We start from the raw sequence: 21,840 nt of genomic DNA on the forward strand, positions 1-21,840 counted from the left end.
GACTCTAGACCCCTCTCCTCCTGCTGCTTGCTGTTCTGTTACAACTACACACTGAAGGGGCTTTTATAATCCCATGCCAAATAGGACTCAAATGATTGACATGGAATTATATCTGCAATATTCTTCACTCCTACACTGTCTATTGCCTGCAGCTCATGAGCTGCTGACTAGTGTTGAGCCACCCCCGTAGTGTTCGGGTTCGGTTCGGTTCGTCGAACACCGGGATGTTCGAGGAACTGTTCGTCGAACTGTTCGTCGAACACCTTAGAACACCGTCGAACACCGTTAAAACCAATGGCAGGCAAACAAAAACACATAGAAACACATAGAAAACACCTGCAAAGGTGTCCAAAAGCTGACAAACTGCTCAGAAGACACTCTCTTTAAAAAAGCCGGCCGGCAAATTCAGCAGCGGCATACACCGGTACCCGACAATTTAGAACAGAAAGAATAGAGCTTCACACATAGATTAGATAGATAGAAACATGTCAGTCACATATATAATAAGTACAGTGATAGTGTTGCTTACTGTACTTGTCATTTAGTGTAAAAGATTTATTTAAAAAAATAATAGTGTTTTCATGCACTGTCTCTTTAAAAAAGCCGGCCGGCAATTCAGCAGCGGTACCCGACAATTTAGAACAGAAAGATAGAGCATCACACATAGATTAGATAGATAGAAACATGTCAGTCACATATATATGAAGTACAGTGATAGTGTTGGTTACTGTACTTGTCATTTAGTATTAAAATAAAGGATTTATTATTACAAAAATTGGCGTGGGGTTCCCCTTAATTTTAGGCTCTAGCGGAGGTTAAGCAGATGGCTGGGGCAGATGTTTGAAGCCTGGGAAGGGGGTAATACCCACGGAGCTTCCCAGGCTACTAATATCAGCCCCCAGCTGAATACCTAGCCTTTACTAGCTATTAAAATGGGGGACCCCCCAAAAAAAATGACGTGGGGTCCCCCCTAATTTAATAGCTAGCAAAGGCTAGGCAGACAGCTGGGGGCTGATATTAATAGCCCAGGAAGGGAGCCATGAATATTGGCCCCCTCCCAGGCTAGAAACACCAGCCGTCAGCCGCCCCAGAAATGGCGCATTCATAGGATGCGCCAATTCTGGCACTTAGCCTCGCTCTTCCACGCTGCCCTGGTGCGGTGGCAGGGGGTAATAGGGTTGGGGTTGATGTCAGCTTATAATGCCAGCTGACATCAAGCCCAGGTTAGTAATGGAGAGGCGTCTATAAGACACCCCCATTACTAACCCCATAGTCAAAGTTAAAAAAACCACAAACACCCAGAATAAAGTCCTTTAATTGAAATAAAGACACAATCCTTTATTGTTCTAAATTAAACCATACTTACCATCACGCCCATTCCAGCTGAAGCCAACGATCTCCTGCAATAAAAGAAAAATAATAAAGCAACATCATCCTTACCTTTCCATGGTTCCCACGACAGCTTCAGCTCTGCTACATCGAGATGACAGGCTGGACCGCAGCAGAACGCTGCCATCCAGCCTGTCATCCCGCAGACACTGAGAAGCGCAGGCTTGCTTGCGCTGCTCAGCGTCTCTCTGTGACGACATCCAGATGAGCCGAGTTCATGTCCAATGAACTCGGCTCACCTCATGCACGTCACTGACAGCGTGGGAAAATTCTCACGCTGAAGCGCTGATTGCAGGAGAATTTTCCCACGCTGTCAGTGACGTGCAGGAGGTGAGCTGAGTTCATTGGACATGAGCTCACCTCATGCACATCACTGACAGCGTGGGAGAATTCTCCTGCACTCAGCACTTCAGCGTGAGAATTTTCCCACGCTGTCAGTGACGTGCATGAGGTGAGCCGAGTTCATTGGACATGACCTCGGCTCATCTGGATGCCGTCACAGCGAGACAGTGAGGAGCGCAAGCATGCCTGCGCTTCTCAGTGTCTGCGGGATGACAGACTGGATGGCAGCGTTCTGCTGCGGTCCAGCCAGTCATCTCGATGTAGCAGAGCTGAAGCTGTCGTGGGAACCATGGAAAGGTAAGGATGAGGTTGGTTTATTATTTTTCTTTTATTGCAGGAGATCGTTGGCTTCAGCTGGAATGGGTGTGATGGTAAGTATGGTTTAATTTAGAACAATAAAGAATTGTGTCTTTATTTCAATTAAAGGACTTTATTCTGGGTGTTGTGTTTTTTTTAAATACTTTACTAGAAATTCATGGCGGTCATGTCTAATACTGGCGTGACCCCATGAATTTTGGGCTTGGGGCCAGCTGATAATACCAAGCTGGCCCTAACCCCTTTATTACCCAGTGAGCCACCGCACCAGGGCCCTGGATGAGTTGGGTACAGCGCCAGAAGATGGCGCTTCTATGAACGCGCCATTTTCCGGGGTGGCTGCGGACTGCAATTTGTAGCGGGGGGGGGCCCAGAAAGCTTGGGCCTCCCTGCGCTGCAGATTCCAGCCCCCAGCTGCCTAGTTGTACCTGGCTGGACACAAAAATAGGGCGAAGCCCCACGTACTTTTTTTTTAATTATTTCATGAAATTCATGAAATAATTAAGAAAAAAAGGCCTTCCCTATATTGTTGTGTCCGGCCAGGTACAAATAGGCAGCTGGTGGTTGGGGGCAGCCCGTTCCTGCCTGCTGTACCTGGCTGGACACAAATATAGTGCGAAGCCCCACTTCAATTTTTTTTAATTATTTCAGGAAATTCATGAAATAATTAAGAAAAAAAGGGCTTCCCTATATTGTTGTGTCCGGCCAGGTACAAATAGGCAGCTGGTGGATGGGGGCAGCCCGTTCCTGCCTGCTGTACCTGGCTGGACACAAATATAGTGCGAAGCCCCACTTCAATTTTTTTAAATTATTTCAGGAAATTCATGAAATAATTAAAAAAAAATTGACGTGGGGCTTCGCACTATATTTGTGTCCAGCCAGGTACAGCAGGCAGGAACGGGCTGCCCCCAACCACCAGCTGCCTATTTGTACCTGGCCGGACACAACAATATAGGGAAGCCCTTTTTTTCTTAATTATTTCATGAAATAATTTAAAGAAAATTGACGTGGGGCTTCGCCCTGTTTTTGTGTCCAGCCAGGTACAACTAGGCAGCTGGGGGCTGGAATCCGCAGCGCAGGGAGGCCCAAGCTTTCTGGGCCACCCCCGCTGCAAATTGCAGTCCGCAGCCACCCCGGAAAATGGCGCGTTCATAGAAGCGCCATCTTCTGGCGCTGTACCCAACTCATCCAGGGCCCTGATGCGGTGGCTCACTGGGTAATAAAGGGGTTAGGGCCAGCTTGGCATTATCAGCTGGCCCTAAGCCCGAAATTCATGGGGTCATGCCAATATTAGACATGACCACCATGAATTTCTAGTAAAGTATTTAAAAAAAACACAAACACCCAGAAAAAAGTCCTTTAATTGAAATAAACACACAATTCTTTATTGTTCTAAATTAAACCATACTTACCATCACGCCCATTCCAGCTGAAGCCAACGATCTCCTGAAATAAAAGAAAAATAATAAAGCAACATCATCCTTACCTTTCCATGGTTCCCATGACAGCTTCAGCTCTGCTACATCGAGATGACAGGCTGGACCGCAGCAGAACGCTGCCATCCAGCCTGTCATCCCGCAGACACTGAGAAGCGCAGGCTTGCTTGCGCTCCACAGTGTCTCTCTGTGAGGGCATCCAGATGAGCCGAGTTAATGTCCAATGAACTCGGCTCACCTCATGCACGTCACTGACAGCGTGGGAAAATTCTCCTGCACTCAGCGCTTCAGCGTGGGAGAATTCTCACACTGAAGCGCTGAGTGCAGGAGAATTCTCCCACGCTGTCAGTGACGTGCAGGAGGTGAGCTGAGTTCATTGGACATGAGCTCACCTTATGCACGTCACTGACAGCGTGGGAAAATTCTCCTGCACTCACCGCTTCAGCTTGAGAATTTTCCCACGCTGTCAGTGACGTGCATGAGGTGAGCCGGGTTAATTGGACATGAACTCGGCTCATCTGGATGTCGTCACAGAGAGACGCTGAGCAGCGCAAGCAAGCCTGCGCTTCTCAGTGTCTGCGGGATGAGAGGCTGGATGGCAGCGTTCTGCTGCGGTCCAGCCTGTCATCTCGATGTAGCAGAGCTGAAGCTGTCGTGGGAACCATGGAAAGGTAAGGATGAGGTTGCTTTATTATTTTTCTTTTATTGCAGGAGATCGTTGGCTTCAGCTGGAATGGGCGTGACGGTAAGTATGGTTTAATTTAGAACAATAAAGGATTGTGTCTTTATTTCAATTAAAGGACTTTATTCTGGGTGTTTGTGTTTTTTTTAACTTTGACTATGGGGTTAGTAATGGGGGTGTCTTATAGACGCCTCTCCATTACTAACCTGGGCTTGATGTCAGCTGGCATTATAAGCTGACATCAACCCCAACCCTATTACCCCCTGCCACCGCACCAGGGCAGCGTGGAAGAGCGAGGCTAAGTGCCAGAATTGGCGCATCCTATGAATGCGCCATTTCTGGGGCGGCTGACGGCTGGTGTTTCTAGCCTGGGAGGGGGCCAATATTCATGGCTCCCTTCCTGGGCTATTAATATCAGCCCCCAGCTGTCTGCCTAGCCTTTGCTAGCTATTAAATTAGGGGGGACCCCACGTCATTTTTTTGGGGGGGTCCCCCATTTTAATAGCTAGTAAAGGCTATGTATTCAGCTGGGGGCTGATATTAGTAGCCTGGGAAGCTCCGTGGGTATTACCCCCTTCCCAGGCTTCAAACATCTGCCCCAGCCGTCTGCTTAACCTCCGCTAGAGCCTAAAATTAAGGGGAACCCCACGCCAATTTTTTTAATAATAAATCCTTTATTTTAATACTAAATGACAAGTACAGTAACCAACACTATCACTGTACTTCATATATATGTGACTGACATGTTTCTATCTATCTAATCTATGTGTGATGCTCTATCTTTCTGTTCTAAATTGTCGGGTACCGCTGCTGAATTGCCGGCCGGCTTTTTTAAAGAGACGGTGCATGAAAACACTATGATTTTTTTTGATAAATCCTTTACGCTAAATGACAAGTACAGTAATCAACACTGTCACTGCACTTCTTATATATGTGACTGACATGTTTCTATCTATCTAATCTATGTGTGATTCTCTATTCCTTCTATTCTAAATTGTCGGGTACCGCTGCTGAATTGCCGGCCGGCTTTTTTAAAGAGACGGTGCATGAAAACACTATTATTTTTTTTGATAAATCCTTTACGCTAAATGACAAGTACAGTAATCAACACTGTCACTGCACTTCTTATATATGTGACTGACATGTTTCTATCTATCTAATCTATGTGTGATTCTCTATTCCTTCTATTCTAAATTGTCGGGTACCGCTGCTGAATTGCCGGCCGGCTTTTTTAAAGAGACGGTGCATGAAAACACTATTATTTTTTTTGATAAATCCTTTACGCTAAATGACAAGTACAGTAAGCAGCACTTTCACTGTACTTCATATATATGTGGCTGACATGTTTATATCTATCTAATCTATGTGTGAAGCTCTATTCTTTCGGTTCTAAATTGTCGGGTACAGGTGTATGCCGCTGCTGAATTGCCGGCTTTTCATGTTTCACTGTTGGCACTGTTCCCATCGATTTGGGCAATCACTGTAATGCCACAACCACCATGGCTGTGGCATTACAGTGAGTGGCAGACAATCCCTGCATGATTGGTGCTCTAAATAGCGCCAGACATGCAGGACACGCTTTTGGTGCACGAACAGTTATCGAACATAACCTCGAACAGCCGAATTTTTTGCAAATCGTTCGGGTTCGTCGAACAACTCGAACACCGCCCAAAACAGCTCGAATTTGAGATTGGCGAACAGTTCTAGTCGAACACCGCTCATCTCTACTGCTGACTATACACTAGTGTAATGCTCTTTGCTCCTCGATGGATGGACAATCAAAAAAGAGAGATGCTGATTGAAGCTTCCCTCTGCTGCTGGCTGCAGCTCTTTCTGAGAGTTATTCCGATTTGCCATCTGCTATTCATAACTTTACCTCTGGATGAACGTCCTGAAAGAGCAGAGTTAACACCAGCAGCACCAATGAGGACAATATTGCCAGATTGCCAGACTAAGGGGTTTTTACACCAGTTTCCTGTTTCTACTTCTTTGGACACCAATCTGGAAAAATCTTGACTTGAGCAGGATGATGTCTCTAAGATAATCCAAACCTTCATGGTGTGTTTATGACTCGCCCCCCTGGGCCGTGGGGCACTCGAGATCGGACTTCAGGGCAATGCTGGGAGTAGTAGTGGCGACCCAGTCCCGTGGCTCAGGGTGGTCAGACCAGTGGTAGTCTATGATGTGCTGTAGGTAATGTCCGACTACGCCACCCGTGGATTGCGGTCAGGGAGGACCGCCGCTGCAAGGCAGACCCCTGAGGCTGGTGTTGGGGATGCAGCAGGGAATAGTACGACTCCCCATGGGAGGAGTGTAGCCTCAGGGCAGGTAATAGGATGCTGGGGGTGATGGTGCAGGCGCAGCAGTAACCACACAGAGTCCAAGAATGCAGTCCAGGGTCTTTTACTGATCTTATCACAGACCCACCAGGAGTACAGGGTAGGAATGGACCTGGGTGTCTGAGGGAATTCGGGTGAACTCCGCTGGTCAGGGTGAGTGGGTAGGCCTACCGTTCTCTCTCTCTGCCCTTGCTGACAATCTCCCCCTTTAGTGGTATGATAGCCCACGTCCCTGAGCTTGCCGTGTACTACGCCTGTATGGCTTGCGACTCGGGCCTTAGGTACCTGTAGCTCTGTGTGGCGGAACCTCCAGGCTTCTTGGCCAAGGGACCTGAAATCCCTTGCGGGTTGGTTATCTGCTGCAGGGCTTGCAACCCTGACAGCCTCGGACCCCAGTGTCCGGTTGTGTGGTCTCTCTCTGCCAGGACCGGCTCTCGTCGCCTCTGTCCCTGGCTTTCTGTTCCTCCTTTGCCTCCTGGACTCCTCAGCTGCGGCTGACCTGTCCCTCTCTTCTGGGAACCCTTCTGGATGCTTCAGAAGTGGGTCCTGGTCTCTCTAACCCTGCCCTCAGTACTAGTTTTTATGGGGGCAGCCTGCTCCCCCTACTGGCCTGGGACAGGAGGTGCTGCATGCAAATGGTCCATGACCAGAGAACCTCCCTCCTGCTCTCAGACACAGCCTTACAAGTTTGTGGCATCCAGGCCTGGGGTGACACATTCCACCCTAGGAAAGCTTAGTACTCCGGGACTAAACGAGAAACACAATACAGGGTAAAAATTATAACATAAACACAACAGGGAAAGAAATAACAAACAACACCACATATTGAGTTCTTTAGGTCACAATATGATCCGTGACCGGGTGTCCATTTCACCAACACAACGGGAGCCTTAACCAGGTGGGGGTCTGTCCTTGCCCCGAGTCCTTGACAGTCTTTATTCTTTCCTTTGGTTAGGCTCTGAACATATTTACAAGGAAGTCCCGGTTACTCAAAGTTCATAACCTTTTAGTCCATTTGTCACTATGAAAAACTGGAAAACAGTATTAATAACCAGGGTACAAACATAACGCATTAAATATATACATTATACATTTAGATCTTCCAGCGAGCTGGCATTTGACCCCTAGTGCTCCGGGTTGACCTCCGTAGCCCACTGTCTGGTGATGGACCAACCTGGCTTTCCCCACTATCATTGAGGGTATAGCTACTAGCTGGGTGTACAGGCAGGGCAGGCAGCTGTCTGCGGGTCCTTTGGCATGGCAGGCTCACTGTCAGCAGAGGGCTGACTCTCCTGGGCTGCTGGCGTGGGTTCTTCCGCCTCTGGGGCCGCTTGCTCTTCTTGTTCTTCCTGTCCTCCTGTAGGCTCCTGCTCGGTAGGCTGAAGGAAGTGTAGGACGGGTACCACTATTGCGCCATTTATCTGAGTCCAGGTCCGGGGGAACTCTCCGAGAACTGTGCTGATCATCTCTTCCTTGTCCTCTGCGGGTTCAAGGTCATCTTGATCTTCACTTGGACTCTGTAGTGTTATGTTCTGCTACCAGAGCTAAGGAAAGAGAGGAGATCTGTCCCTACGATAGAACTCAGCTGAATCCCTACGATGTAACAGGGGACCTGATCCTGCGATCAGACCTGCTAAAGTCCTAAACTAGTCTGTACGGAGACCTATAGATGTGGGGAAGGAATCCCTACAAGTACTAAGGACTGGGAGGAAAATGGACACCTCCTAACAGAAATAGTAGCAGACAGACGAACAAACAACATATATAGAACATAGAGGTCCGTAGACCAAGCAAACTAACAGAGTTAGATACAGAGCACAGGCTAGCTAGAAAGTAGATATACAATGAAGTCCAGCAAAGCCAGAAGGGCGGAGCAGGATTAAATAGGCCAACAAGGTCATATGACCAGCAAAGGAAAAAAAAACCTAAGAGCAAGGTTCTAACAGTACCCCCCCTTCTAAGAGGTTCCTCCGGATCCCCTAGGACCAGGCTTATCAGGAAATCTCCTGTGAAACGCTCTGATAAGTCTGGACGCGGAAACATCATCCGACCTCACCCAAGAGTTATCCTCGGGACCGAAACCTTTCCAGGCCACAAGATACTGCAAACTACCTCTATACCGTCTAGAGTTAAGGATGCGAGAAATTTCATATTCCCCGTCCTCCACCACCGGAGGAACAGAGGCAGAGGCGTCACAATCCGATACAACAGCTTTTTTCAACAGAGAGACATGAAATACCGGATTAATTCTCCAGGAGGTAGGAACCTCCAACCTAACAGCAGATTGGTTGACAACCTGAAGCACCTTAAAGGGCCCTACAAACTTGGGACCCAACTTCTTTGAAGGAATCCTCAACCGCAGATTCCTAGAGGACAACCAAACCATGTCACCAACAGCGAACAAAACCTCCTGTCGTTTCCTATCAAAGTAGTCTTTAGATTTTCTGTTGGCCTCCTGAAGATTACCATGCACATCCGTCCAAACTCTCTCCAAATCACCGGAAAAATTCTCCTCCTCAGGCACGGCAGATCCCAACTTGGAGAACGACCCAAACGACGGATGTCTCCCAGAACAACAAAAAAAAGGCGAACAACCAGCAGAAGAAGATGTATGATTGTTCAGAGCAAATTCAGCAAGTGGCAGAAACTCAGACCACCCCTCTTGATTGTCTGCCACAAAACAACGCAAGAACTGCTCAACATCCTGGTTTTTCCTTTCTGTCTGGCCATTAGATTCAGGATGATATCCGGACGAGAACGACAAATGAACTCCCAACCTATCACAAAAGGCACGCCAAAAACGAGCCACGAACTGAGGACCCCTATCAGAAACAATGTCAGTAGGAACGCCATGAAGTCTGACAATTTCCTTGACAAAGGCCTTAGCGAGAGTTTTAGCGCAGGGCAGTTTGACGAAAGGAACCAAGTGACACATCTTGCTAAAACGGTCCACGACCACCCAGATGACAGTAAAACCCTCAGAGGGGGGAAGGTCAGTTATAAAGTCCATAGCCAAATGTGTCCAAGGAGCACTGGGAACCTCCAAAGGACAAAGCAACCCCGCAGCAGGAGTATGTGAGGACTTAGATCTAGCACATATAGTACATTGACGCACCCACTTAATGACTTCCTTCTGCCATCCAGGCCACCAAAAACTGCGACCCACCAGTCTCTTGGTCTCAGAGATTCCGGGATGACCTGCCAACCGAGATTCGTGACACTCAACAAACAAATCTCTCCTAAAGGTCCCAGGCACAAACAACCTCCCATGAGGAGTGTTAGAAGGGGCATTCTCCTGTGCTTTAAGAATCTCATTTTCCAAAACGGAGTCCAAAGCAGCTATCACAACACCTTCTTGTAAAATGTTCTCCTCTTTCTCAGCACCGACTATGGGAGAAAAACTGCGAGACAAGGCATCCGCCTTAACATTCTTAGTACCAGGGATGTAAGTAACGGAGAAATTAAACCGCGAGAAAAACAGTGCCCACCTAGCCTGACGGGCATTCAGGCGCTTGGCAGCATCAAGATATATCAGATTTTTATGATCCATAAGAACCTGAACGGGAAATTCCGCACCTTCCAAGAAGTGGCGCCAGTGTTCAAATGCGAGTTTAATAGCCAATAATTCCCGATTACCAATATCGTAATTCAGTTCAGTCTCCGAAAATTTTTTTGAAAAAAAGGCACAGGGATGTAATCCATCCCCGTTATCCTGAGACAATACTGCGCCAACCCCCACAGAGGAAGCATCAACCTCAACCAAAAACGGCCTAGTAACATCAGGCTGCATAAGGATGGGAGCAGAGGTGAACCTCTCCTTGAGATACACAAAAGCTTCAATGGCCTCAGAAGACCACTGAACTGCATCAGCACCTTTCCTGGTGAGATCAGTCAGAGGTTTGACAATACTAGAAAAATTTTTTATGAATTTTCTGTAGTAATTGGCGAAACCCAAAAACCTCTGTATCGATTTCAAACCAATAGGCCTAGGCCATTCCTGCACAGCCTGAACCTTAACCGGATCCATCTCAAAACCTTTGCTGGAGATAATGTAGCCCAAAAAACTAATTCTCTGTACAGCGAACTCACATTTCTCCAGCTTAGCAAAAAGCGAATTGTCCATTAATAACTGTAATACCTCACGCACGCTCCGCCAATGAGACTCCAGATCCGGCGAATAAATCAAAATGTCATCCAAATACACAACCACATTTTTACCGATCAAAGGTCTAAGGATGTCATTAATCAGATTCTGAAAAAATGCAGGAGCATTAGTAAGACCAAAAGGCATAACCAGATTCTCAAAATGACCCACAGGAGTGTTAAAAGCAGTCTTCCATTCGTCACCCTCCTTCATGCGCAACAGATTGTATGCCCCCTTAAGGTCAATTTTAGAGAACCACTTGGCCCCCATTAACTGGTTAAACAGATCAGGAATCAATGGCAGTGGGTAAGGATTGCGTACAGTAATTTTGTTAATCTCACGAAAATCCAGACAAGGACGTAAACCGCCGTCCTTTTTTTTTTTACAAAAAAAAATCCAACCGCCACAGGAGACTTAGAGGGCCTAATGTGACCGGCGGCCAAACTTGTCTGTATGTATTCCTCCAAAGCCTTCCTCTCAGGAATAGTAAGGTTAAATAAACGACTTTTAGGAAGAGTCGCTCCAGGGACAAATTCAATAGAACAATCATAGTCTCTATGGGGAGGCAAAACCTGCGATTCCTTCTCAGAAAAAACTCTCCAAAAATCCTGAATAGGAACAGGCAATTCTCCCCTATCCAAAGCTGCAATACGCCCGTTACAACACTTGTCATAACATTTATGGCTCCAGGATTTAATTTCACTGGTAGACCAATCCACTACAGGATTGTGAAATTTTAACCAGGGCAATCCCAATATTACTGGAGAAGGCAAGTTATTCAACACTACCAAATCCAATTTCTCATGGTGAACACCATTAATAGTGAGAGGAAATTCACAGACCTTGAGAGTAATATTCTTCAAAGGGGAACCATCCACAGAAACCACAGCAATGGGGGATGATAAAGGTTCAGGTTTTAAATTGAGTCTTTCCACGAATCCCCCATCAATTACATTCAGAGTAGACCCACAATCGACAAACACCCGAAATTCCATTAATTTTTCCTGAGCAATCGTGGAAGCAGCTAAAAATACACCCTTGGAATTTAAACAGGCAATACGGGCATGACTGACCATTTTTTTTTCTTTCTTCATACGAAGCTCACAGCCTTTAATCAAATGACCAGATTTTCCGCAATAGAAACACAAGCCTTCAAAAAATCGACGGTCTTTTTCTTGAGAGCGAGGTGCCACCGATCCAATCTCCATCGGTTCACCACTGTTAGTACACACATTCTCATAACCAGAAACTGACATAGCAGAGGATTTGCTCTCATTAACCCTTGCACGCAGTCTTCTATCCACCCGTATAGCTAATTGCATAGCCTGTTGCAAATCTTCAGGTGTAGGATAAGCAATTAGCAGGTCTTTAACCCTTTCACTAAGCCCAGCAAGAAATAGACTTTTCAGAGCAGAATCGTTCCACCCTGTTTGAGTAGACCAACGACGGAAATGAGCACAATATTTTTCCTTTGCTGGTCACATGACTTTGTTGGCCTATTTAATCCTGCTCCGCCCTTCTGGCTTGGCTGGACTTACTGTTATGTTCTGCTACCAGAGCTAAGGAAAGAGAGGAGATCTGTCCCTACGATAGAACTCAGCTGAATCCCTACGATGTAACAGGGGACCTGATCCTGCGATCAGACCTGCTAAAGTCCTAAACTAGTCTGTACGGAGACCTATAGATGTGGGGAAGGAATCCCTACAAGTACTAAGGACTGGGAGGAAAATGGACACCTCCTAACAGAAATAGTAGCAGACAGACGAACAAACAACATATATAGAACATAGAGGTCCGTAGACCAAGCAAACTAACAGAGTTAGATACAGAGCACAGGCTAGCTAGAAAGTAGATATACAATGAAGTCCAGCAAAGCCAGAAGGGCGGAGCAGGATTAAATAGGCCAACAAGGTCATGTGACCAGCAAAGGAAAAAAAACCTAAGAGCAAGGTTCTAACATGTAGTTGCTCGGGGCACCGTTTTAGGTGGTCTCTGGAGACGGTGCTAGTGGTTTCTCCTCCATCCTTGGTAATCACACATACCTTCGGGTTGTCATGGTCGGACTGCAGCTTGTGAAGCCTTCTCTTCCGCTTCAGGACCTGCTCACCAGGTTCCAGGGGACCAGCAGGGGCGTGTTGGTTGAAGAGCCTCTCTTGCTTTTCTCTCGCTTGAGCCAGACTCCTCTCCACACTCTCCTGTACCTTCTTGTACTGTAGCCGCCGTTCCTTATCCCAGTCCGCGTCTGGGGAGGTGTCCTCAGGTGTCAGGACTTCCATTTCCTGGTCGATCGGCAGCTTACCTGGTCTTGCTCGAATCAGGTTAGCCGGGGTGCAATTTGTAGCATTCACCGGGATATGGTTGTAGAAGTCAATCAGATCTGGCAGCTTCTCCGGCCACAGGCTGCGTTCTTCCAGGGGTAACGTCTTGAGGAGGTCGATGACGATTTTGTTCATTTTCTCACACAGCCCGTTGGTTTGCGGGTGGTAAGGCGTTGTCCGAATCTTCCTACAGCCGTAGAGGTTGCAGAACTCCTGGAATACTTCAGCCTCAAATGCTGGACCTTGATCTGTCAAGACCTGTTCTGGATACCCATGTGGACGGCAGAAGTGTTGCTGGAAGGCTCTGGCCACTGTTTGGACTGTCAGGTCTTTAACAGGAACCACTACCAGGAACCGGGAGTAATGGTCCACAATTGTCAGGGCATAGATGTAGCCCGACCGGCTTGGAGCCAATTTCACATGGTCCAGAGCTACCAGCTCAAGAGGCTGCCTGGTGACGATGGGCCTCAAGGGTGTCTGCTGGCTGGCACGGTCCTTCCTTCTGAGGTGACATGAGCCGCAGTCCCTGCTCCACTTCTCGATGGCCCTTCTCATGCCGACCCAGTAGAACCGCTCCCTCAGTAGGAACTCCAGTTTCTTCCACCCGAAGTGTCCCGCTCTGTCATGGTAGGCCTCCAGGACCATTGCTGCATCTCGCCTTGGGACCACTATCTGCCAGGTTAGCTCGTACGTCCAGTGATTGACAAGCCTTCTGCACAGCTTACCCTCGTAGAGGAATAGCCTGCTTTTCTCCTTCCATATCTGCTTGGCTTCCTCTGGAGCGTCTGGGCCAGGGCTAACGTCTTCCTGGGTTAACATGTCTTTCACCAGGCGTATTGCAGAGTCGCTATCTTGCGTTTCAGCCCAGCCGTGGTGGGGTAAGGGGTTGAACATGACGGTGGTTAAGTCTTTGTCTCTTACCCGGTGAGAATGTTGAGTGGCCCCATACCGGTGGAACGCAGGGAGCTCTATTTCCTCCAGCTCTTCCGAGTCGTCTTCTCATTCGGGTAGGTGGGGCATTCTTGATAGGGCGTCGGCGTTGGCGTTGGTTCTGCCTGCCCGGTATTTGATTGTGAAGTCATAATTGGATAGCCGGGCCATCCACCGCTGTTCTAGGGCACCTAGTCTTGCATTGTCCAGATGTGTCAACGGGTTGTTGTCCGTGTACACGGTGAACTTTGCAGAGGCCAGGTAATGCTTAAACCGTTCCGTGACGGCCCACACCACTGCCAAGAATTCTAGCTTGAAGGAGCTGTAATTCTCCGGGTTTCTTTCAGTGGGCCTCAGCTTCCGGCTTGCATACGCGATCACCCTTTCTCTGCCCCGTTGGTTCTGTGACAGTACGGCTCCCAGCCCCACATTACTGGCATCTGTGTGGAGGATAAAAGGCTGGCCATAATCGGGGTAGGCTAGTATCTCATCCCCCGTGAGGGCCATCTTCAACTGGCGGAAAGACTCCTCTTCCGGCTTGTCCCACTTGAAGGGTGGCTTGTGACTTCTGGATTTAGATTGCCCTATCAGGAGGTCCTGCATAGGGGCTGCCATCTTAGTGAACCCGGGGATGAACCTTCGGTAGTAGCCTACCAACCCGAGGAATTGCCTCACTTCCTTGATGTTAGAGGGGCTTGGCCAGCTCTTGATGGCTGTAACTTTGTCGGGGTCGGTGGCTACTCCCTCTGCACTCACCACGTGTCCTAGGTATTGGACCTTCGGTTTTAACAGGTGACACTTTGAAGGCTTCACTTTCAGGCCGTAACCTGCCAGGGCTTCGAACACCTCGGCCAGGTGCTTTAGATGGTCCTCGTAAGTCTTTGAATAGACGATCACGTCGTCCAGGTAAAGGAGGACCGTCTCGAAGTTTCGGTGCCCTAGACAGCATTCCATCAGCCTCTGGAAGGTCCCTGCTGCGTTGCAGAGCCCGAAGGGCATACAGTTGAACTCACTCAGTCCCATCGGGGTGGTGAAGGCGGTCTTCTCCTTGTCAGCCTCTGCCACAGGAACCTGCCAGTACCCGCTAGTAAGGTCCAAACTAGAGAACAAATTAGCTGATTTTAGAGCTGCTAAAGACTCCTCTATCCTAGGTAACGGGTACGCATCTTTATGGGTGATACGATTGATTTGCCTATAGTCCACGCACATTCTCATGGTACCGTCTTTCTTTTTTACCAAAACTAAGGGAGCTGCCCAGGGGCTACAGCTATCTCTAATGACCCCAGCTTCTTTCATTTCTCTCAGCATACCCTTGGCGTTCTGATAATGTGCAGGGGGTACAGGCCTGTGTCTCTCTTTTATTGGTGGGTGGCTCCCCGTGGGGATATGGTGTTCTATCCCTTTTACTCTTCCGAAGTCTAGCGGGTGCTTACTAAAGATTCTTTCGTACTCCTGAACCACCCGGTAGACTCCTTGTTTCTGGTGCAGGGGGGTGGAGTCAGCACCCACATGGAGTTTCTGGCACCAGTCCTCCTTTTGTTTCTGGGAGCCATTACCCTCCGCCTGAGGAGATGGAGGCAACGGTTCCACGGCCCTGATAGCTTTGTGCTCAACAGCGAACAGTTTGGCAAGTGTAGCGTACCTGGGTAAGTGTACCTCCCTCTCCCCAATATTGAGAATGCGAAAGGGCACCCTCCCATGACGGACATCAACCACCCCCCGGGCTGTCAAAATGGTGGGCCTGCTGTCTGAGTACACAGGTTCTACCATGGCTTGGTAGTCTCTGCCTCTCAACCCGATTGCAGTCCGACACCAGATCATCATTTCACTTTTGGGAGGCATGGAAATGGGGAATGGGTCACTCATTCTTACGCTACCGATCTCACCACCAGACAGTTCTACCTGCTGCCGTCTCATCAGGGCTCTTATCTCTTTCTGGGGGACCCTCTGTTGGCTGGAGCTCGCATTCATCGCCACCTGCTGTAAAATCACAATTACTTCTGAAAGACAGTTTTCAATCACATTAGTACCCACAGTTATTTTAGGGTGACTTTCACGACGGTCAATGTCCACAATGATCACTCCCTGTGCCGGCAGTTCCACCTTACCAATCTTGATGGTCATCTCTCTGAACCCCACCTGCGGCACGGGTTGGCCATTGCTGGCAATGATGCTTAAGTCATCGTCTGGGTAGCGGGTTATGTCAGCGTCACTCCAGTACCGCTTGAAAAGTACGTAGGGGATGGTAGTCACTTGAGACCCGGTGTCCAGCACTACGGGTAAGACCGGGCGTCCTTCCACGTACTTATCACGCCAATTAGACGGGCCTGATGACCTTATGCCTGGGGGTTGGCCCTCTGCCCCAGGTCGGACCCATTTAAAGTACAGTACCTTGCTATGTGTCCTGGCTGACTGCAACGGAGTCAAATCGGCTGTCCATCCTCAGCGTAGCGGTCGGCGGGCCTCCCTCTGAACGGCGGGATCCTCCTCTGTCGACGCCACGGGACATCCTCCGGACTGGAAGCCAGCTCGATTGGTCTTGATGGTTCCACCTGCAACGACTGTACGGTCCTGGTTAATGCAGCCACACTCTTTGTTAGCTCCTGGACCTGATGGTGCCGGTCTGCAGGCTGGGATGGATTTAGGGCCTGTGCATCAGCCCCAACAAGGTCTGCAGGGTAGGGCGCTGCCCCCTGGTGGTAAGTGATGGCAGGGCGCCGGGAAGCTACAGCGCCACCTGCTGCGGGGTCTCTGAGCACTCGGATGGCCCGATCCTTGAGCTGCGCAAAAGTCAAATCGGGGTTCTGTAGGGCCATGACGCGCAGCTGGGTTCTGTGGGAGCTGGACAGCAGACCTTCTATGAACTGGTCAGTCAACAGTTTATCAGAGTCCTGCACGCTACCAGGGTCAGCTTGTTTGATAGCTCTCAGGGCTTCTTGCAGGTTCAAAGCATAGTCTCTCATACTATCCTGGGCCCGCTGCTTACAGCCATAGAACCGCATTTTTATTTCTGCTGAGGTACGGGTATCAAAGGCACTCCGCAGCCGGGTCAGAATGTCCTTTACTGTCTTTTTCTCTTCATCTGACCATGATTTCACTTCCCGCTGGGCTGCACCGGTGAGCTGCCCCGTTAGAATGCTCACTTTCTGTTCTTCCGTCAGGGGATAAACTTTGAACAAACTGTGCAGTCTTTCCCTAAAGTCAGTTAAGGTATGGGATTCCCCTGAGTATTGGGGCAGCCAGGCTGCTCCGGGGATGTAGGGCATAGAGAACGGCATCACCGCTGCTGCAGCCCCGCTGGTTGTAGAAGGCCCCTCCGTGTCCGTCATCTTCCTCCCCCCTAGTTAAGCGTGGCCTACCTTCCGACGATCCTCTTCTGTAGGCCGCGGCTCCGCTGGTGCTGCTCCGGACGAGGACCTTGCGTCGCGTCCTGGTGACGTCAGGGTCGCTCTCTCTCCCTTCCAGGACCTTGCGCAGCGTCGGTGCATGGGGCGGAGCTTCGGGTCTCGCGCGGTTTGGACGTCCGCCCCTCTTCTTCCCGCGCGGTGTCCTGAAGATGGCGTCCGATGGCGGGAAAACGGCTGAAGATGGCGGGAACCGACGGAAGATGGCGGGAGACAGCTGAAAATGGCGCGAAACGGCTCTGGATGGCGGGAAACCTCTTCTTCAGGTACGTGTACAGACTTTTTAAGGCACGCAATACCCGTTTGTGGCGGGTTGGTCTCAATCCTGCCGACTACACCAAAGCTGACTCGCCCCCCTGGGCCGTGGGGCACTCGAGACCGGACTTCATGGCAATGCTGGGAGTAGTAGTGGCGACCCGGTCCCGTGGCTCAGGGTGGTCAGACCAGTGGTAGTCTATGATGTGCTGTAGGTAATGTCCGACTACGCCACCCGTGGATTGCGGTCAGGGAGGACCGCTGCTGCAAGGCAGACCCCTGAGGCTGGTGTTGGGGATGCAGCAGGGAATAGTACGACTCCCCACGGGAGGAGTGTAGCCTCAGGGCAGGTAATAGGATGCTGGGGGTGATGGTGCAGGCGCAGCAGTAACCACACAGAGTCCAAGAATGCAGTCCAGGGTCTTTTACTGATCTTATCACAGACCCACCAGGAGTACAGGGTAGGAATGGACCTGGGTGTCTGAGGGCATTCGGGCGAGCTCCGTTGGTCAGGGTGAGTGGGTAGGCCTACCGTTCTCTCTCTCTGCCCTTGCTGACTATCTCCCCCTTTAGTGGTATGATAGCCCACGTCCCTGAGCTTGCCGTGTACTACGCCTGTATGGCTTGCGACTCGGGCCTTAGGTACCTGTAGCTTCTCTGTGCTGTACCGGTCCCTCTGTGTGGCGGAACCTCCAGGCTTCTTGGCCAAGGGACCTGAAATCCCTTGCGGGTTGGTTATCTGCTGCAGGGCTTGCAACCCTGACAGCCTCGGACCCCAGTGTCCGGTTGTGTGGTCTCTCTCTGCCAGGACCGGCTCTCGTCGCCTCTGTCCCTGGCTTTCTGTTCCTCCTTTGCCTCCTGGACTCCTCAGCTGCGGCTGACCTGTCCCTCTCTTCTGGGAACTCTTCTGGATGCTTCAGAAGTGGGTCCTGGTCTCTCTAACCCTGCCCTCAGTACCACTTTTTATAGGGGCAGCCTGCTCCCCCTACTGGCCTGGGACAGGAGGTGCTGCATGCAAATGGTCCATGACCAGAGAACCTCCCTCCTGCTCTCAGACACAGCCTTACAAGTTTGTGGCATCCAGGCCTGGGGTGACACATTTATGCCACATGACATGATTAGTTGTGGACAACCTCTTCTTAAATCTATCTATATTTCCCAGTATACAAGTTGGGTACTTGAGAAAATTTTTCAAAGTATCCAAAGTAACAGCGATTGAAGAATCTGGAAAAGTTTGGTACTTTGGAAAGCTATCAAGACATCGTATTTGCCTCAAATAAACATGTCAGCTCATCACACAAAAAAAGATAATCTCACACAGAAGAACTACGGAAAAATAAAAACCTTACGAGTCTCAAAAAATGGAACAAATAACTTTCTCTATCGCTTCATTGAGTGACACAGGAAACCATGGGTGCATTCTGCTGCCACTAGGAGGCTGACACTATGCCACAAAAATAAGTTAGCTCCTCCTCAGTAGTATACACCCACCAACCGGAGCCAAACCAATCAGTTTTTGCTTAGTGTCTGTAGGAGGCAGACCTGGATCTGATCCCAGAGCCGTCTTTTTCCTTTTAGGTACCCTGTTGTGTTTTATTAATCTTTTCCCTTTTTCTTTCAGATTTTTCCTTCCCAGTGTAACAGGGTGTAATGTCTCACCCTGTTTTCCCGCACAGGTGAGACCGAGAGAGCAGTGTGGTGTCGCCCATATCACCTACTCTCGGACCCGCTAGGCAGGACCTTTTTCCCCTGTCGCCTCACGGTGCTTCAGGGTGATTTCCGGTGGCCGGTCCTTGCCCATTCCCCACACCAGACCCCTCCTCCGAGGGGGCCAGGAGGAAGACGGTGTCACTAGCAGTGACCTTTTCCCTTTTAGGGGTCAACACCATCTTCTACACCGGCTGGGACCATAGCGGTACGGGAAGGAGGATGCTGTTCGCAGGGAGCCTCCGAGGGAGGGGGGTCACTGGTGGGCAGTGAACCCCCTCCCTCAGAGGCTCCTGATGCCATCCTCACACATGAGAAGAAGGGGCCGGACTCACATCACAAGGTACCTCCTCCTTATTCTCCACAGTCCCTCTTCAGCCGCTCTCCCGATGCAGTATAGGGACCCCATGGAACGCAGGGACTCTTCAAAGGCTCTGCCGGGCGCTGGCGGCTCTGTGTGCCTACAGCACAAATCTCCCTGCCAGCGCCATCCTGTCACCATCGTGCCGCTCTCGCTCCCTCAGCCGGCTCCCTAATCTAGGTCCCGGTTTTCTATGTGGCCTAGCCGCAGTGCTCGGTCCCGCCCTCTTACTCGCCGCCCTGCTTTCACTGGTGTGTCAGAGGTGACAGACAGTCACCCTGTAGTGGGTTGCAGGAGATCTCTGTTTGGCATTGCAGACAGCTTCTTAGATAAGAGGCAGTCTTTAGGACCGAGTGGCTACCTCTCTCTTGCTAATTAGCTCTCTGGCCTGGGTGTATATATACCTGGTGTGTCTGAGAGGGAGTCGCCGGCTATATCTATTTCTGCTTGTGAGACTCAGCTGGAGCAGTACTTCATCCTCTCTGGAGCTTGATGCCATGTGCATATTCGGAGTTCATCTAAAGCTAAGCCATTTCCCTTGTTTTGTCCACTCTTGTTGTCTATAGAGTTTAGTGGAGGTTGACTAGTGCTCATCTCCTTCCATCCCTAGCCGAAGCCATACGCCAGGGAAAGTATGGCGAGGCACGCGTGCGGCGATTGCTGAGGAGGCAATATAGGGACGGTAGTTGAGACAGGGTGATACCAGATCAGATTAGGAGGTCTCCACTTCCCCCTTTCCCTAGTGTCTGGGCTCCCTTTCCCTTTTTCCTCTGTGTTGCACTAAGTCTTTCCCACACCTGGTGGGGATATTATAGCCGGCCCCCGAACAGGTTTTCAGGAGGTAGGTACAAGTTTTTTGTATTTAAGGAGGCATGCAAATTGTATTTTAAACTTCGTCCCTACTCCTCCGGTAATGAGGAGCAACGGGTTGGTATTGTGATATCTCCATTGCAGGACGATCCTCAGCCATGGGCGTTTTCGTTACCCCAGGACTCGGTTTCTCTCCAATCTGTGGAGGGGTTTTTCGGAGCTCTGGCCCTCATCTATGATGACCCTGACCGAGTCACCTTGGCTGAGTCTAGGATACGTCGCCTTCAGCAGGGGATTCGGTCAGTGGAAACATACAGTTCAGAATTCTGTAGATGGGCAATGGATTCCAAATGGAATGACTCAGCCCTTAGAAGTCAATTTTGTGAGGGGCTTACTGAAAGGTTGAAAGATGCCTTGGCTGTATATGAAACTCCTCAGTCCTTGGAGGCAGCCATGTCTTTGGCCATACGTCTTGATAGACGCCTTCGGGATAGACGGGTGCGACCACCTTCTCCGGGGCCTTCTTGCCGGAGTTGTGTACCTCTGCCGGGGGCGGTCTGGGGGTGAACCAGTTCTGGGGGAGGTGGAAGAACCCATGCAGTTAAGGGGTGTCTCTACATCATACATCTCCCCGGAGATTAGCAAGAAAAAAGGCGTATGTTTTTTTTGTGGGAAAAAGGGACACTTTGTTGGGACCTGTCCTTCAATTTCTGAACAAAAGGAGACTCGATTAACTCTCGGTAGTCTGGATTTGGATAAACAAGGGGTGCATTTGTGGCCAAACTGCATTTCCCGCTTTGTCCTGACAGCATAGGTGGTGCTAGAGAGCAAAACCGAAAAAAATTCTGTGTTTGTTGATAGTGGAGCTGGAGTCGGCATGGTTGATGCTGAGTTTGTGAAAACTCATGGTCTTGCTTGCTGTGCTTTAGTTGAACCTATTCCCATCTTTGCCATTGACTCGGCGCCACTTGCACAGAAAGCATTTACTCAGATTGTGCATAATGTGAAACTGAGGGTGGGGTCAGTTCATTGTGAAATCATCTCTTGCTATGTTCTGGACGATCTTCCAACTCCGATTGTCTTGGGTATACCTTGGCTTGTTAAACATAATCCGTTGGTGGATTGGCAAGCCGGGGAAATTATTGAATGGGGAGATTACTGCCATTAGAATTGTCTAGATATTTCCAATGCTATTGTCTCTATGGAAATGTTACCTGCTTTTCTGTCTGGTTTTGAGGACGTTTTTTCTGAGAAGGAGTGTCAGGATTTGCCTCCTCATCATGCTTATGACTGTCCTATTAACCTGAGCCCCGGAGCTAAACTACCGAAGTCCAAACTGTATAATCTTTCTGGCCCTGAGAGAAAAGCCATGAAGGATTTCATTGCGGAAAGTCTGGAGAAGGGACAT

The sequence above is a fragment of the Phyllobates terribilis genome, unplaced genomic scaffold (genome assembly GCF_046119375.1).
Source record: "Phyllobates terribilis strain yellow unplaced genomic scaffold, ASM4611937v1 Scaffold_12__6_contigs__length_324123572, whole genome shotgun sequence".
Taxonomy (NCBI): Eukaryota; Metazoa; Chordata; class Amphibia; order Anura; family Dendrobatidae; genus Phyllobates; species Phyllobates terribilis.